Raw genomic sequence first — 15190 nt, forward strand, 5'->3', positions numbered from 1 at the left:
TCCACTTTCTTGATGGTGTCCTTTGAGGCAAAAAACTTTAATTTTGATGATTTCTGATTTGTCTATTGTCTCTTTTGCTGCTCATGCTTTTGGTGTCATACCTAATAATCCTCTGCCAATCCTTTGTCATGAAGACTTTACCCCATGTTTTCTTCTAAGAGTTCTGTAACTTTAGTTCTTACATTCAGAGCTTTGATGCATTTTGAGTTAATCTCTGTGTATGGTGTGAGGTAAGGGAAGGGAGCATGCCAACTTCATTCCTTTGTGTGTGGATATCCAGGTGTCCCAGCACCAGTTGTTGAAAAGACTATTCTTTCCCTATTGTTTCATTTATTTTTGTGCTCAAGTATTTGGTGTCTATAAGTTTAAAACTATTATATATTCCTGATAGATTGACTTGTTTATCATTATTAAATATCCCTTATTGTCTCTAACAACACTTTTTGTTTTAAAGTCTATTTCGTTTGCCACTAGTATAGCCATTCCAGCTTTCCACGGTTACTGTTTGTGTGACATATCTTTTTCCATCCTTTTACATAGTTTTTATTTGTGTCTTTGAATCTAAAGTCTGTCTCCTGTAGACAACATATATAGTTCAATCTTTTAAAATCTAGTCTGACAGTCTCTGCCTTTTGACTGGATTGTTTATTCCATTTACATTTAGTGTATTATTGATATAGTTGGATTTATGTCTGCCATTTTAGTTTTTGTCTTGCCTGTCTCTTGTATTTTTTGTTTCTGTATTCCTTCTTTACTGCTTTCTTTTGCATTGAGTGAATATTTTCTAATGTAGCATTTTAATTTCACTAATGATTTTTTCACTATTTGTTTTAGTTATTTTTTCAGCAGTTGCTGTATAGTTTACCACATACAATTTAACATACCAGAATCTGCTTCAGCTTTATACTACTTTAATTCCAGTGACATACAGAAATGTTACACCTATATAGCTGTATTCACTTTTCCCCATTTTGGCGATATTGTTATACATATTACATCTATTAATTTTACATACCCAAGATACATTTTTATAATTACCATATCACTATCTGTCATTTCCTTAGCCCAGTATTACAGCTTTGCTCCCACTCACCCCCTTTGTGTTCTTATTGGCAAATACATTGCACATATACTATATTTTTATGTGTTATAGACCCAACATTTGTGTCAATTAGTCTGTTTCTGTTACTTAAACAGAATACCTGAAACTGGGTAATTTATAAAGAAATGAAATGTATTTCTTACAGTTTCAGAGGCTGGGAATTCCAAAGTCCAGCAAGAACATCTGGCGAGGGCCTTCTTCTGGGTGGGAACTCTACAGAGTCCCATGGTGACTAGGGTGTCACATGGCGAGAATGGGCTGAGCAAGAGAGAGCTAAACTCCTCACTTGCTCTCTGTATAAAGCCATCAGGACCAGGGCCATCACTCCATGAATGGATTAGTCCATTCACAAGGGCACAGTCCTCACAATCACCTCTTACTGGGCCCACCTTCCAAATACTGTAACTGGATTTCCCACCTTCTATTAAGTTTTTCTAGTGAATTTTTAAATGTTTAAATTTTAATTATTGTACTTTTCAACTCCAGAATTTCCATTGTTTCTTTTTTTAAATTTCCATCTCTTTATTGATTGTCTCTGCTTGTGGGATTTTCATTATGCTTTCCTTTAGTTTTGTGACATGTTTATAATGGCTACTTTAAAGTCTTTTTCTGTTAAGTCCAACATCTGGCCACTCTCACAGGCAGTTTCTTTCACCTGCTTTTTTCCCAGTGTATGGATCATACTCAAACTTTCCTCCTTTCCTTTTCTTTTCCTTTGTTGTTGTTGTTGGGTTTTTTGTTTTTCTCCTTGCCTTACAACTTTTCGTTGGAAACTGGACATTTTAGACAACATATTCCAGCAAGTCTGTACAACCCCCCCCCCCCAAATCCTAGCCTTGTTATTTACTTGTTTATTCTCTTAGTCACTGACTGGATTACTTTGATGAAGTGTGTGCTCCCCTATCCTCCTCTCCAACAGTGTTAAGCCTCTGTGTTGGTTCTCCAGGAGAAGCAGTTGCGGTATGCCGAGTTTTCCTGGAATGACAGAGTTTGGTAGAGATTTCTTTCTCTTTTCACTGACCACACCAAGTTGTTAACTCCATTAATTGCCAGATGATTACTCTATTATTTTCAATAGAAAATAAGTTTTTCAATGTCCTGTAGCATAAATTCCTCTACAAACTACCCAAATTGTGGCTCCTTCTTAGTAGTTTCCAAGGTCAGTGTCTGATATTTGGTCTCACCCAGGAGGGCTCCTCCCAGCTGTCTTATTCCCTGGTTCTCTCCTGAAAACTAGTCAGCCTATGTCTAGGCTGTGTCTTCAGTAAATCCGTTAAGTGAAGTCAGTGAAGAGAGCAGGAGCTACCTCTCTTCCTGCTCCTCCCCCAGGCAGAATCTCTGGGAATGGGGACAGTGGCAAGCTTCAGTCCGAATGACACCCCCTGTCTAGGAGCTGAGCACTTGGTGGGGGCAGCAGACTGAGGTCCTCTGGCTTACTCTCCTGGCCTGGAACCGCCACCTCATAAGCCGAGGCAGGGGTGATCAAGGCCCTTCTCAGCAGACCACACCCAAGGTCCAGCCTCCTGCCCACGAGTGAGGACTGGGCAGGAGCAGGGAGCCCCCACCCCTCCATGGGACCCCACCCTGGACCCAGTCCCAGCAACAGGTAGCTGAGGGCAGGGTGGGAAGTGCTGGTGTCCTGCTCGTCCCAGGAGCAGCTCCATCTAGGAGCTGGGGAGGAGCCTGTGTCCTGGATGCCAATCACAGTGAAGTCTCCACCTTCCTGAGCTGTGAGGAGGAAGGAGAGAGTGGGTTTGGCTCAAATACCACAGACTCTCACCCTTCCTACCCAGCAGTTACAGATTCTCTTCAATAGATGTCTCTTCATGTGCTATTTGCCCTTAGGACCATTTCCAGAAACATTAAATGGTTGAGGGAGTTTTAAACTAATTTCACCAGTTTCCTGGGGAGCAGGTTAGCTGAGCTCATCGACTCTGATGCCGGAAGCCAACCTCTGACAGCCTGAGTCTGAATTCCAGCTCCCACATGCCTGTGGGAGCCAATGACAGCCTCACCTCTTAGGGTTCTTGTGAGGGTTAGATGATGTGACCCCACTTAGGTCAGTGATAGGCATCTACTAATTGCCCAATAAAACTTAATCATTATTTCAAAGCAATACCACTAAAGGTTGGATTCTACCCTCAAAAGCTGCATTAAAGGCCTAACCCCTGTACCGTGAATGGGACTTTATTTGGAAATAGTGTCTTTGCAGATGTAATCCGTTAAGATGGAGTCACTAGGGGCCCCAAATCCAATATGACTGGGGCCTTCATAAGAAAAGACACATAAGGAGAAAGCCATGTGATGACAGTGGCGAAGACTGGAGTGATGCCTCTATAAGCTTAGGGATTCCAAAGACTGCCACGACCGCCAGAAGCTGGAAGAGAAGGAAGGACCCTCCCCTATGGTTTCAGAGGAAGCATGCCCCTGCACCCTTGATTTTGAACTTCTGGCCTCCAGAACTGTGACAATACACACCCTGTGTGTGGTCATGTGTTACGGCAGCCCTAGGAAATCAATACAAATGGCAGTGGCCTTCATTTCCTTCCAGGATACCATGCCATGTCACACCATGCTGTGTCCTCTCCTCGTGTCCCTTCCTCATGTGGCCTGGAACTGTCCCTTATCTCTCCTTCCAGAGCACCTGCTGCAGGGGGCGTGGCTGACAGCCCCAACCTAGGCACCGCCCAGCCACTCCTGTCCAGCACAGCACTTCCCTTCAGGTGACCTTTGCAGAAGGACCCCTGCTGGCCTGGCCCAGACCTCACTCACCACAGCTGTGAGCAGGCTGAGACCAAGGACACGTGGGTTCAGGGCTTTCCCGCAGCTACTGTGAAAGGTGGGTCACAGCCCAAGGCTGCCAAGGAGCCTCCTGGGGAAGCTGCTGGATACTGAGGCCTAGGTAGAGAAAGGTCCAAAGGCAGGATCCATGACTTGTTTGAGCCCCTGGATCCAGCGGTTCCTGGAAGCCTGCCTCTGTGTTTTCACCTTGGTGAGGAAATGACTTCCCCTTTTTGCTCAGTCAAGTTTGATGTGGGATTCTGTCACTCACAACTAATGGAATTCTGGTTAATACAAGAACTATGGCTAGGAGACAAACGAACAGCCAGGAAATGTGGCTGGACAGGACCCTCCCTTCGTCCACTACGAGGGCCATGGGCTTGGCTTTGGAGGCAGAGGAAAAAGTCCCTTTTTGCCTTGATTTCTCTTGGAAATGCAGCGAGGGCTGAGCTGTGCTCAGGCCTGTCTGTGCAGCCTGTTAACACACCGAGTGTGCCACGCGCCAGGCTGTGGGTACAGCCCTGCCCAGGCCAGCTACAGCTTCATGGGGATGCACCTCGCTTGTGCTCAGTGTTGTTTGTGAGAAGGTGGAGATGTACGCAGAGGCCAGGCCAAGAGGCTCTCAGCTCTTGGGAGCCTCCATCTTCTCAATGCAACACTTGCAGGACGAAAAGTGGCCATCGCCAGACACTCGGCACCCCCCACCCCCATCCCCACCCCAGGGAACTGCTCTTCTCACCAGCTCTGGCCAGTGGTAAATAAATTACATTTTCAGTGTCTGGCAAGATTTTGGGCTTGTCTCTGTGAACTTACAATTGTTTTTCTCTGGCAAAATAACAATAACAATACTTTTCAAGCGGCAGCAATGTGACTTTCTCTTTAAACCACTTGGTCTAACCAACCCTTGTTCATTAGGGAGCGTCCTGAGGCGAGGCGTTCTCGCCGTTGCCCCCTGCCCGGCCTTTGCGCCCAGCTGCTCTCGCTCTTCGCGGTGGCACAGAGCCGGTGCCCGGCTGTGCGGCGGGGCCCGGGCTGCTCCGCTCCGGCTCCGCCCAGGCTTCCATCGCGGGCTCGCAGGCAGCAGCGTCCGCCCAGCACGCACGGCCCAGCCGCGGCCTGGGTTCACCGAGCTTCCCCAACTATTTTAAAAGTGTTTTGGTTCAATAAAGTTCTAAACAAGTTCTGCCAGGCACTTTTCCCATTAATTTTTAAACCAGAGTGAATTTCAAGGGAGATTTAATCCATGTGTTCCTGATTCATTTACACTCAACTCGTGGAGACGCTGCGTTAGAGCCGTTTGATGTCCAAGAGGACACGGGGCCTTCGCCAGCCCCCTCAAGCCGTGTTTCTTCCTGGAAACAGGAAGTGGCGTCTTGCCCAAGCGTAGACGGACACGAGCCGCTCAGCAGCCCTGTTGTTCCGAACCCCAGACCCAACAAGCCCAGGGGTTCCGGTCCCACGGGTTCCCGGCCCTCGGTACTGAGTGCGTCCTCACCGACCCCCTTGTCCCCAACTCGGGCTCCTTCCCGAGTCGAGCGGGAGCCCTCCAGTACCCTTCACCTGGGCCTCGGCTGGGCTGCAGCACCCAATCGGACAGTCCCCTTAGGGTTTTTTTCTTTTTAAAATTGTGGTGAAATATACATACCATAAAATTTGCCATCTTAACCATTTTAAGTGCGCTGACAGTGGCATTAAGTGCATTCACGCTGCTGTGCAGACGTCACCACTGTCCATCTCCAGAACTTTGTCATCTTCGCCACCAAACACTATCCCCGTCAGACACCAAGTCCCCAGCCCCCGCGCCCACCGCTCCACCTCTGTCTCTGTGAACCTGACGGCTCTGGGGACCTCATGTGTGTGAAGCATGGATGATTTGTCCTTGTGTGACTGGCTTACTCACCCGGCATAACGCCCTCCAGGCTCATGTCACAGCGTGTGTCACAACCTCCTTCCTTCTTCGGGCTCAGTGACATGCCGCAGGGTGTGTGGACCACGTTCTGCCTGCCCCTTATCCACCCGTCGACGGGCACGTGGCCGCGCCCACCTCTGGCTGTCGCGAGCCGCGCTGCTGGGAGTGCGGGGGCGCAGGCCTCTCTGAGCCCGGCTGCCGCTTCTTTCGGATGTGCCTCCAGACCCAGCGGTGGCTGCCACGGGAAGACTGCGCTCAGCCTTTCGAAGCCCAGGGGACCGCTGCACAGCGGCTCCTGCTCAGTTTCAGGGGCAGTTCCCGCAGCCGGCCCCGGGCTAGGTTCTCGCGATGGACTCCGGGCTCTGAGGGATGCCCCTGGCCGGGCCACTTCAGAGAAGGGTGCTGCCGCGACAGTACAGGGAGCTGCTCCTGGGCAAGGTCACTGCCCTCAGGGCCAAGATGCCTGGGGGTGTCCCCCTCCCCCCCACCTCTGCCTCCCTCTCCCACATGGGCCACGTCTTGGGGACCTGGTACTTTGGTCCTAGTGCCCCTTTATCGTGCTCTCACATTTGGCAGAGAGTCAGGCCTGGGCAGGACGAGCACCCGCAGGGTGGGCAAGGTGACGGTCCCAGGACTGCAGTTCCTCACCGAGGCACTGCTCATGTCCAGTGGGTGCCTCAGCCGCTGGTGGGCAAAGTTCCTTCTGAGACCCCAAGCTATGGCCTTGGGGATGGGGCCCGCAGGAGAAGCAAAAGTGTCCTGGAGCCCAGGGGTGCCCTGCAATGGGGGATGGGGTCCGGGCAGGGCCCAGAAGGGACAGGAGAGGTCGGAGGGTCCCAGCAGCAAGAGGGTCATAGGCTCCAGGCCAGCGGCAGGCAGGGGGCCAGGGCGGCAGCTGGCAGCTCGGGGAAGGGTCTCCCACACCGTGCTTAGGCTTCGCCATTTCCTGCTCCTGTCCCCAGCAGGTCTTACCCTCCAAACCCAGCCCCTGCTCATCTGGGGCCCTGCCCACCCCTCAGGGTCTGGATTCTGGGGCCTTCCTTACAGGGTTTCCCTCTAAGCGCAGCCTCACGTTTCTCAGGCAGGTTCCTCGCTAGCCCTGGCCTCCACCCCCGCTCATCCCAGGCTGACCTGCCCCACTGGCGTCTGGCTCCTTGGTTTTAGAGTCACCACGAGCTAAGAGCAGCCCCAGAGAAGATGGTGAAGGCCCGGGCCCCAAGTTCTCTGCCCACCCTGCTTTCCTCTCCCGCCTTTTTTGTTTATCTCATTTTGTTCCAAAGTGGGGGGTGGGGGAACTCCAAAAGGTCAAGGAGAGAACCCCTCTCAAGGTGATGGGAGAGAACCCCACGGGGACGGCAGCTGCCTCAGTCCAGGAGGGTCCCAATAATGGTCGGGGGAGGGCAAGAAGCAGAACCACAGAAGGGCACCCCCTCCCAATGGCAAGGGCACTATGGTGGTGGTGCCCTTTGGCCCCTCCCACTCCCACCCAGCTCACTCCAACAGCGCCCCACTGCACCCAGTGCCCACCCCCAGCACCCAGGTCTGCTCCATGGACTCCGTTCACTTTCCTATCACAGACACTCTCACTCCCTCCTGGACGACCCACCTGGACCACCCCACTTGGACCTCCAAGCCCGCAGCTGGTTTGCTCAGCCCCTCCAGGGTTGTAGCAGCATCTGTGCCTCAGTGTCAACGTCATCCATGTCGGATGGTGACCACTGGACTGAAGCCCAGCAGGTCCACAGAATCCTAGATCCCCGGAAATCATTCCTGGCGTTAGAGCCGCGTTGGTGAGAACTCCCACTGAGCTCCCGCAGATCCCCTGTGCCCTGTGCTGGAGCTTGTGCTGGTAGCCGTGCTGGATGTATGGCACGAATACATCAGCAGTCACGGACTGCACTTTCTCCTAAGACCTCCAGGCAGTGTAGTGCTGGGTTCACAACTTTTGGGGGACTACAAATGGACTCTTTAGAGAAAAACAGAGAAACACAGACAATTAAAAGCATAGCTGAGGGGTGTGGGGGTCAGATGCTTAATTGAAGGGTAATGATGCAAAACCTCCTCGACCCAAGTTAATCTCTGCAGAGCCTGACCTGCGTGCAGAGCCTGCACGGGGCTGCTGTGGGGTGCAGGGGTGGCACTGGCTGCTTCAGATCTGCTGGGTATTTTGTTCTTCTTTGTTGGCATTTTATGTCCCACTGCCAGGCTGGAGTGGGACATAAGCCCCGTCCCAGGGCTTATGGGGTGAGGCTGAGTCCTCTGTCCTGCGAGAGCTTCATCCCAGCTAGGTGACCCTGCAGAAGGGACCCCGGCATCTGGTGCAGCCTCTGACACGAGGAAGCTATGAGAGTCCCAGTGTCCCCTTCCTTGGGGACAGAGCCCACAGCTGCTCTCAGGATGAGAGCCTCCACACTCAAGAGAGCCTCACCTGTTCCCCATGTCTTCAAACACAACCACACTCCTCAGGGAGCCAAAGGGAGAAACCGAGTCACAGCCATGTGGCAGGACAGGAAGGCATCTGAGGCTGTTGCTGGGGGCATTGGTGGTGCGTTTGCAGGTGGATGGTGCCCCCTGTGGTTGTGCCATGGCCTTCTGGGTTGCTCAGACCACACTAACCAATCCTGAGCTCTGACATTCTAAAGCCCCACAATTTCACATAAAAACCCAGATGTCTGGTTCCAGCTAGCCTGATTTTAGGGCTTCCCTCTCTTTACTAACAAGAAAGCAGCAAACATTCCAAGTGCTGTGCTCCTGTGTAAGAATTTGAACACATTCCGAGCTGTGCCGGGGTGCCGTCCTGGGGCCCATTGACCGAGCTGGCCATGGTTACCCGAGACTGTAGGGCGTGGGCGCGGAGAGATGGGCTCCAAGCAGCCTTCCAGCCGCAGAATTCCCTGGAACACAGTGGGCCACAGGCCTGTGGCATTTCTAGGTTCCCTTCCACGTCTAAAGTTACATAATGATGAATTTTATGAACTTCTGTCATGAGTAATGAATGTGTTTAGGACCCAGCAAAATTGGTATAAAGACTCCAGCCCTTCTGGGGTCCCAAGGCCAGCAGACCCTAGAAGCTGATTGGCCCAGGAACCTCCCGGACCCACATGAGTGGCGGCCGACCTCAGAGCTGCCCTGCAGTGTCCAGGTCCTGGGACCCCCCCTGTGGGCCGTGGCCACTGGGCTCTCCACATAAGGACCAGCACCCCCGCCACTGCGCTGGCACATGTTCTTCCCGCTGGAACAACGGGCTTGGGCTTAGCATGAAGAGAGAAACACCTTCCTATTCAGGTGAAAACTGGCGTGTATGTATACAAGTGCCTGTGGTGAAGGGGAAATTCTTCAACTACAGCAAACCCGGTGTCCGGGGGGAACCTGTGTTTTGGGATTTGGCTGTGAGCCCATGAGACAGCACCCTGCGTCACAGCTGTCTCCAACCCAGAAAGTCCCAGGGCCCAGTCACTGGGCCTTTTCTTGACTTCTGGCCCCCCCTCCTGGCACCTTCTGAAACTGCACCCACCCAGTGGCACCAGCAAGGACCACAGAGGACATCTCTCCTCCAAAGATCCCTCCCAACCCTGCTGGAAAGTGCTGAGGCACCTCAGGGGTTGCCCCTCAAGATCACTGACCGGTCCCCGGGGAGTCAGGACAGGATGGGGACATGGCTGTCGGGGGAGTGGATGTGGGAGCTCCATATGATTTCTCCAACTTTTCTGCAGATCTAAAGTTATTCCAAGATAAGTTTCCTTAAAGGAACACACAGGCAAGTACCTCCAGGAGCCCCTGAGTCTGGCCCTGAGCAGGGCACACAGGTGCTGGGTCATCCCAAGCGGGAAGTGAGGGGCTTGTTCGCTGCATTGGGTGGGCCCCGCATGGCTCTGACCCCAGCTGAGGCCATGGGGGCCCTCAGGTCTCTTCAAGTGACCCCGATGCTGGGGAGGAGTGTTCAGGTGACCTGCAGGGAGTGAGACACTGTGGCCCCACACTGTGGCCAGGGCAAGAGCCATGGCTGACCCTGTGCCTGCCCGGCCCGGCCACAGCTGTGCCCTCTCCTTGGCTTTGTGCCTCAGTTTCTCCATCTTCAACTACTTTGCCCCTACCCACTATGGATCCAATGCTGTCTGAGCACTTAAATGGTACCACGTGGTCCTCTAGTCCCACCCTCAAGAGCACCCAAGGACGTGGGAGGCTGCGGGGGAGGAGACGGAAGGAAGGTCCCAGGTGGCCATGACTGGACTGTGCATCTCTGGGGGCTGCGCAACCCCAACCACACCTGGGCCACGACAACCGCCCTTGCTGGGCCCACGGATGCCACGATTCGGAATAAACGTTCCTGCGGTGCAGTCTCCACGCCCACCCTGTGATCCTGCTCCAGGTGCCCCCAAATGTTTGGCCCCTGGTCACCAATGTGTCCAAAATCCCCCCAAACCAGGAAGGTCAGAGCTGGAGGGGTGAGACGCCTTCCCAAGGTAATGGTTCAGTGGGGAGCTGCAGAGCTGGGGCCGGGTTCTGCTCCCCGCAGGTCCCTTAGCACACGTCCCAGGACAGCAGAACCGTGGTGACCATGAATGGGGGATGCAGGGGAGCGGGTCCTGTCCTGCCTGGCATGCCCACCAGCTGCCCCAGGTCACTGAGTCCTGGCTGAAGCTCTGAGAGGCAGCTCAGGGCATGTGGCCATCAGGGATAGTCCTTGTCCTTTACCTTGTCTTCCCCATCCCTATGCTCCCCAGTCTCTGTCCTCCTAGGCCCTGAGGGAAGCTCCCTTTGTCCCGACTGGGCATGCATTGAGCATCTACTGTGAGCCGCTGATGGGTGGGCTGTGACAGGCTCAGCTCTGGCTGGGGGTCCTGGGGTCAGGGAGTCTTGGGGCCCATCTGCCAGCGTGCAGGTGGGGAGACAGCTCAGGGCCTTGGTGGCCATGCGGTGCTGCTGTCTCTTGGGCCCCAGGGATGCACTGGCACCTCCCAACAACCAGGCCCTGACCTGGACCTCGCCCAACCAGTCCTGAGCACAGGGGCTGGACCAGCCACAGGCAGCCCCATGAAGCCGAATTTAAGGGTGGAGGCGAGCCCTGCCATCTGGTGGCTCTTTGTAGGGACCCATGAAATGCCTCAAGGAAGATGGGGCACTGGGTACTGAGCCCCAGGAGCCCTTCCTGGCTGAGTCCCCCTGGAAGCAGGAACTGGGGGCACCCCGGTGACCCCTCACTGACTGTTCCCGCCCTACAGCTTCCCTGATCCAGATGGGACCCCAAGAAGTTGGAGGGACAGGGTGGTCCTGAGGACATCCTGACCTGGCCAACAAAGGGTGCAGTGTCCTGGGCCACCATGTCACCAACGCCCATGTCCAGTGAGACAGAGCCAGATGGCCGAGGCCAGGCAGGTAGGCAGGCTGATCGCGGAAGGGCTAGACAAGGGGTGCGCGTTCACTGTGGACGAGCAGAGGAGCCCGGCCGGTGCTGCTCCATCCTCTCCTCCAGCCACAGATCCTGGCCCGTGTCATTCTCACCACTGTCTTGGTTCCTACTGTTTCTCCTGGCCCATCTCCCTAGCTTGCTGTGGCCTGTGCTGGCTCTCCCAGTGGAGGTCACCATGGTCTCTTCCACTTGGCCATGGATTTGGCCCCTGAGAGTGACACAGAACCCTGGGTGAGGACCGGCCACACTGAGCGCTGGTGAGGGCCTGTCTTCAGGCAGTGGGACCATCGGGCAGCCCTCCTCAAGGCGATGAACGACTGTCTCCTCACGTCAGATGCTGTGTGGCGGGCAGAGGAAAGGATTCGGGTGTACCAAATGGAGATCGCCTCACCCTCGCCATTGATGTGAGTTCACGGCTGCCTTGGCCAGGGCAGGGGATCGGGGGATGGTGACCACTGCAGAGAGGGCTGTGGACAGATCCTGGGCATGGCACAGAGCTCGCAGGATGGGCTCCAAGGGACAGCCCCAGGCAGGGGCAAGCAGGGTCCTGGGGTGCCCACAGCGCAGGGCCCACCACCCAGTTTGTGTGGCCATCAGCCTTTGGGGGTGGACCCCACAACATTGGCTTCCTTGTGCCCGCAGTCGGCCTGCCCTCAGGTGGCCATGGGGTCCTCCTTTGCTACCTGGCCCCGCTGTGCCCATGCTCCCCGCAGCCCGTGCATCTGAGCTGTGCCGTAGCAGGTGCCTATCGCACTCAAGGAGGGCTGTGGAGTTTGGGGTGACCCTGGCCCTCCACTAAAGCCTCTGTGAGCCCCTGGAGCCTCCTTAACCTCCTAAACATTCAGAGAGGGGATCTTCACTTCTCAGATCAGAATTGGGGCCTGGTCCAGAGAGCAGCCCAGTCCTCGAGGGCAGAGGTCACCGAGAGCCATGAGCAAAAGGCAGGTCAGTGTAGCCCAGGCCTGCGTGTGTGCAGGGGAAGGTCCCCCAGGACACGCTGGGTCAGGCAGGTGCATCCCACCTGGCAAGTGTGGTGAAATTCTGCCGCCGCAGCAGGAAGCACCCTCAGAGCAGACACGGCCCTGGCTGTGGCTGTGGCTCCCGTGCACAGGACGCAGGGGGCCAGGTGCTCTGTGCTGCCCATGGGGCTGGGTCTGGGTGACCTCACCTGGCCGCCCTCAGCTTGTGGCTCTGGGGAAGCCCAACATCATCCTCCTTCCCCAGACCTTTCTCCGTGTCAGTCCTCAGCCTCACAACCTCCTCCATTGCATTTTAAAAGTTTTATCTTGAATTACAGACTCACAGGAAGTTGCGAAGAAAAGTGGGGATGTGTGGGGAGGTCCTCTGCAGCCCCCTCCTCCTGCGTTAGTGTTGTGGGACGTCACCAAGCCGTCCAGACTGCACAGGCTACAAACGCTGGGCGACTTCATCCATGTCGCCACCACCAGGATTCAGACTCGATGGCTGCTGGGCTCCCTCCCGTGTGCCACACACCCAGAGCGCCCCGACCCCACCCTGGCAACCACGGCATGTGCGCCATCTCTGAATCACAGCAGCCGGCCCATTCCATCAGTCGAATCTTACACTATGGCCAATTTGTAGTTTTTCTTTGTCTTCATCACGGCTAGATTCATTTTTTGACTCAATTTTGATCTTTTCAAAGAACCAGCTTCTGGTCTTCTTGAATTCTGCTGCTCATCTGTTCTGTGTTTCACTGAAGTCCATCTTCAGTGTTTCCTGCCTTCTGCTGCCTTCAGGTTTGCTTTGCTACTATTTTTCTAGCTTCCTCAAGTGGAGGTCTGGACAACTGCTTTTAGACCTCATGTTCTAACGTAAGCATTTACATCTGTAAATCTCCCTCGAGCGCAGCTTGAATTGCGTCTCTCAAGTTCTGGCATGTTTTCATTATTGTTCAGCTGAAAATAGTTTACATTTCTCTAACCCCTTTTTCTTTGGCCCCTGGGTTCCCTAGAAGTGAAGTCAGCCCTCTGGGCTTCTCCAGGAATCCTGCCTGTTGGCCCAGCACGTGGTCTCCTTGGGGCGCCCTCCGCGTGGCTGGGTGTGGCACTCTGCACGTCAGTTAGGATGATGTGGCTGAGGGTCCCCAGCTTCCCTCTCTGTCCTGGTCCCGTATAGTTGCTCCATCAGTTACTGACGGAAGTGTGTTCAAGATGGCATCTACGACGTGGACGGTGGACTGGTCTGCTGAGTCCACAGAAGTTCTTCTGATGCACCCTCCCTTTAATTCACTTGAACGTGCTTCCCACCCTTAATTACTGTCGTGTTCCTTTTGTCTCCATGGTGCTTCTTGCCATTCGGTCCACTTCGCAGGATGCCATGTGCATGCCAGAGCTTCCCACCTTTCGCCCTCAGCCCACCTGCGTCTGTCTTCAGTCTTTCTCTCCTCAGACAGCACATCTCTGCCTTGCTTTTCATCCGGTCTGAGTCTCTGCCTCCTGGCTGTAGTCTGTCCACTTGCAGAAGTCATGATCATGCACAACACCTCTGTCTCCTCGACCTCCTTCTTCCCACAGATGCCATCAAGCAGCTGATGGTCACATAAGGACGACCCTAGGCCTTGGGTGGGGGAGTCAGACAGAGGGGCTTGGGTCTGCCCACCGCTATCACAGAAAGGAGATGAACGTTCAGCTCATCTGGTCCACTCTGTGGGGGGTCTTTCGACTACAGTTGTCTCTCAGGTCCCTCAGTATCCACGGGGCACTGGTTCCAGGACCCCCTGCTCCACGCACAAGTCCCTGATATAAAATAACATGGCATTTGCATGTAACCTAAAGACATGCTCTTGTATACTTTAAATCATCTCCTGAGTATTTGTAATTCCTGACACAATGTAAATGCTATGTAAGCAGTTTATCCTGCATTTAGTTTGTATTTTTCACTGTTGTATTGTAATTTAAAACTTTATTTTAAAAATATTTTCGACCTACGGTTGGTTGAATCTGCAGAGCCTCTTTGCTGAACCTTGAGCAGCACAGGAAGGAAGAGATGGCTGCTTCTGCAGTCTGCTCTGACTTCATGGGGTGTGTGCTCACAGGCTTTGGGAACACAGGGTAGCTCTCTCTGATTCAGAAATACTGGGAGAAAAAGGTATGATAGTCACTAACCTGGAATAGGACGAGGCTATGGAGAGCAGCAGCAAAGTCACTCATTGATCCACCCACCACCCATCCATCTACCTACCCCTCCACCCACCCGTCTGTCCATTCACCCACCTACCCATCCAGCCATTCATGCATCCGTCTGCCCACCTGCCTCACCTGCCTGCTGACTGCCTCACCGTCGGGCTCTGCCCTCACAGCGCTGGCTCACTGCGGCCCTTCTCTGTGTCTGTGCACGAACTGCTCCCTGAGCACAGTGCTCACTCCCTCAGTCTTTGCATGACATGGCTCCTTATTTTTCTGGTCTTAGCTTCAACCCCCCTCTCTGAAGAGTCGCCCCTCGGTTACCCGTCCTGTTAACTCCTTCAGGTGCTCACCCCCACGCTACTTAGCTTCTTTCCCAGGAGCTCACATCATGGGCAGGATGTGTCCGGCACGTTCCTACAGGTAAGCTTAGGGCCAGCACAGCACTGGACACACTGTGGACACTTGTAAACCACGTGCTGAGTTAAAGAATGGTCTCTACTCTCTCGGGCTCACAACAGACAGGGCAAGATGGCACAGCACCCGAGCACTGAGAACACGCTCCCTGTGCATAGTCCTCCTGAGTCCTGCCAGCCGGATGGCACACAGAAGTAGGCCAGGAGTCTTCTGGGATTGACACAGTTCCAGAACCTGGAATGTCTGCACACACTGAGGCCACGCCACAGACTGGTGGACAGTGCCTAACTGCCCTGCCCGGTGGCTCAGCTCCTCGCATGACCTCAGGGCACTGCCTCCTTCTCTCAAAGGGTCGGCTCACAAACCTGAACTGAACGAGACCTAAGATCCTTTTTCAGGTGCTTATCTTCTTTCATCTGGCAGAGAGT

The sequence above is a fragment of the Galeopterus variegatus genome, unplaced genomic scaffold (assembly GCF_000696425.1).
Source record: "Galeopterus variegatus unplaced genomic scaffold, G_variegatus-3.0.2 Scaffold2985, whole genome shotgun sequence".
Classification (NCBI taxonomy): Eukaryota; Metazoa; Chordata; class Mammalia; order Dermoptera; family Cynocephalidae; genus Galeopterus; species Galeopterus variegatus.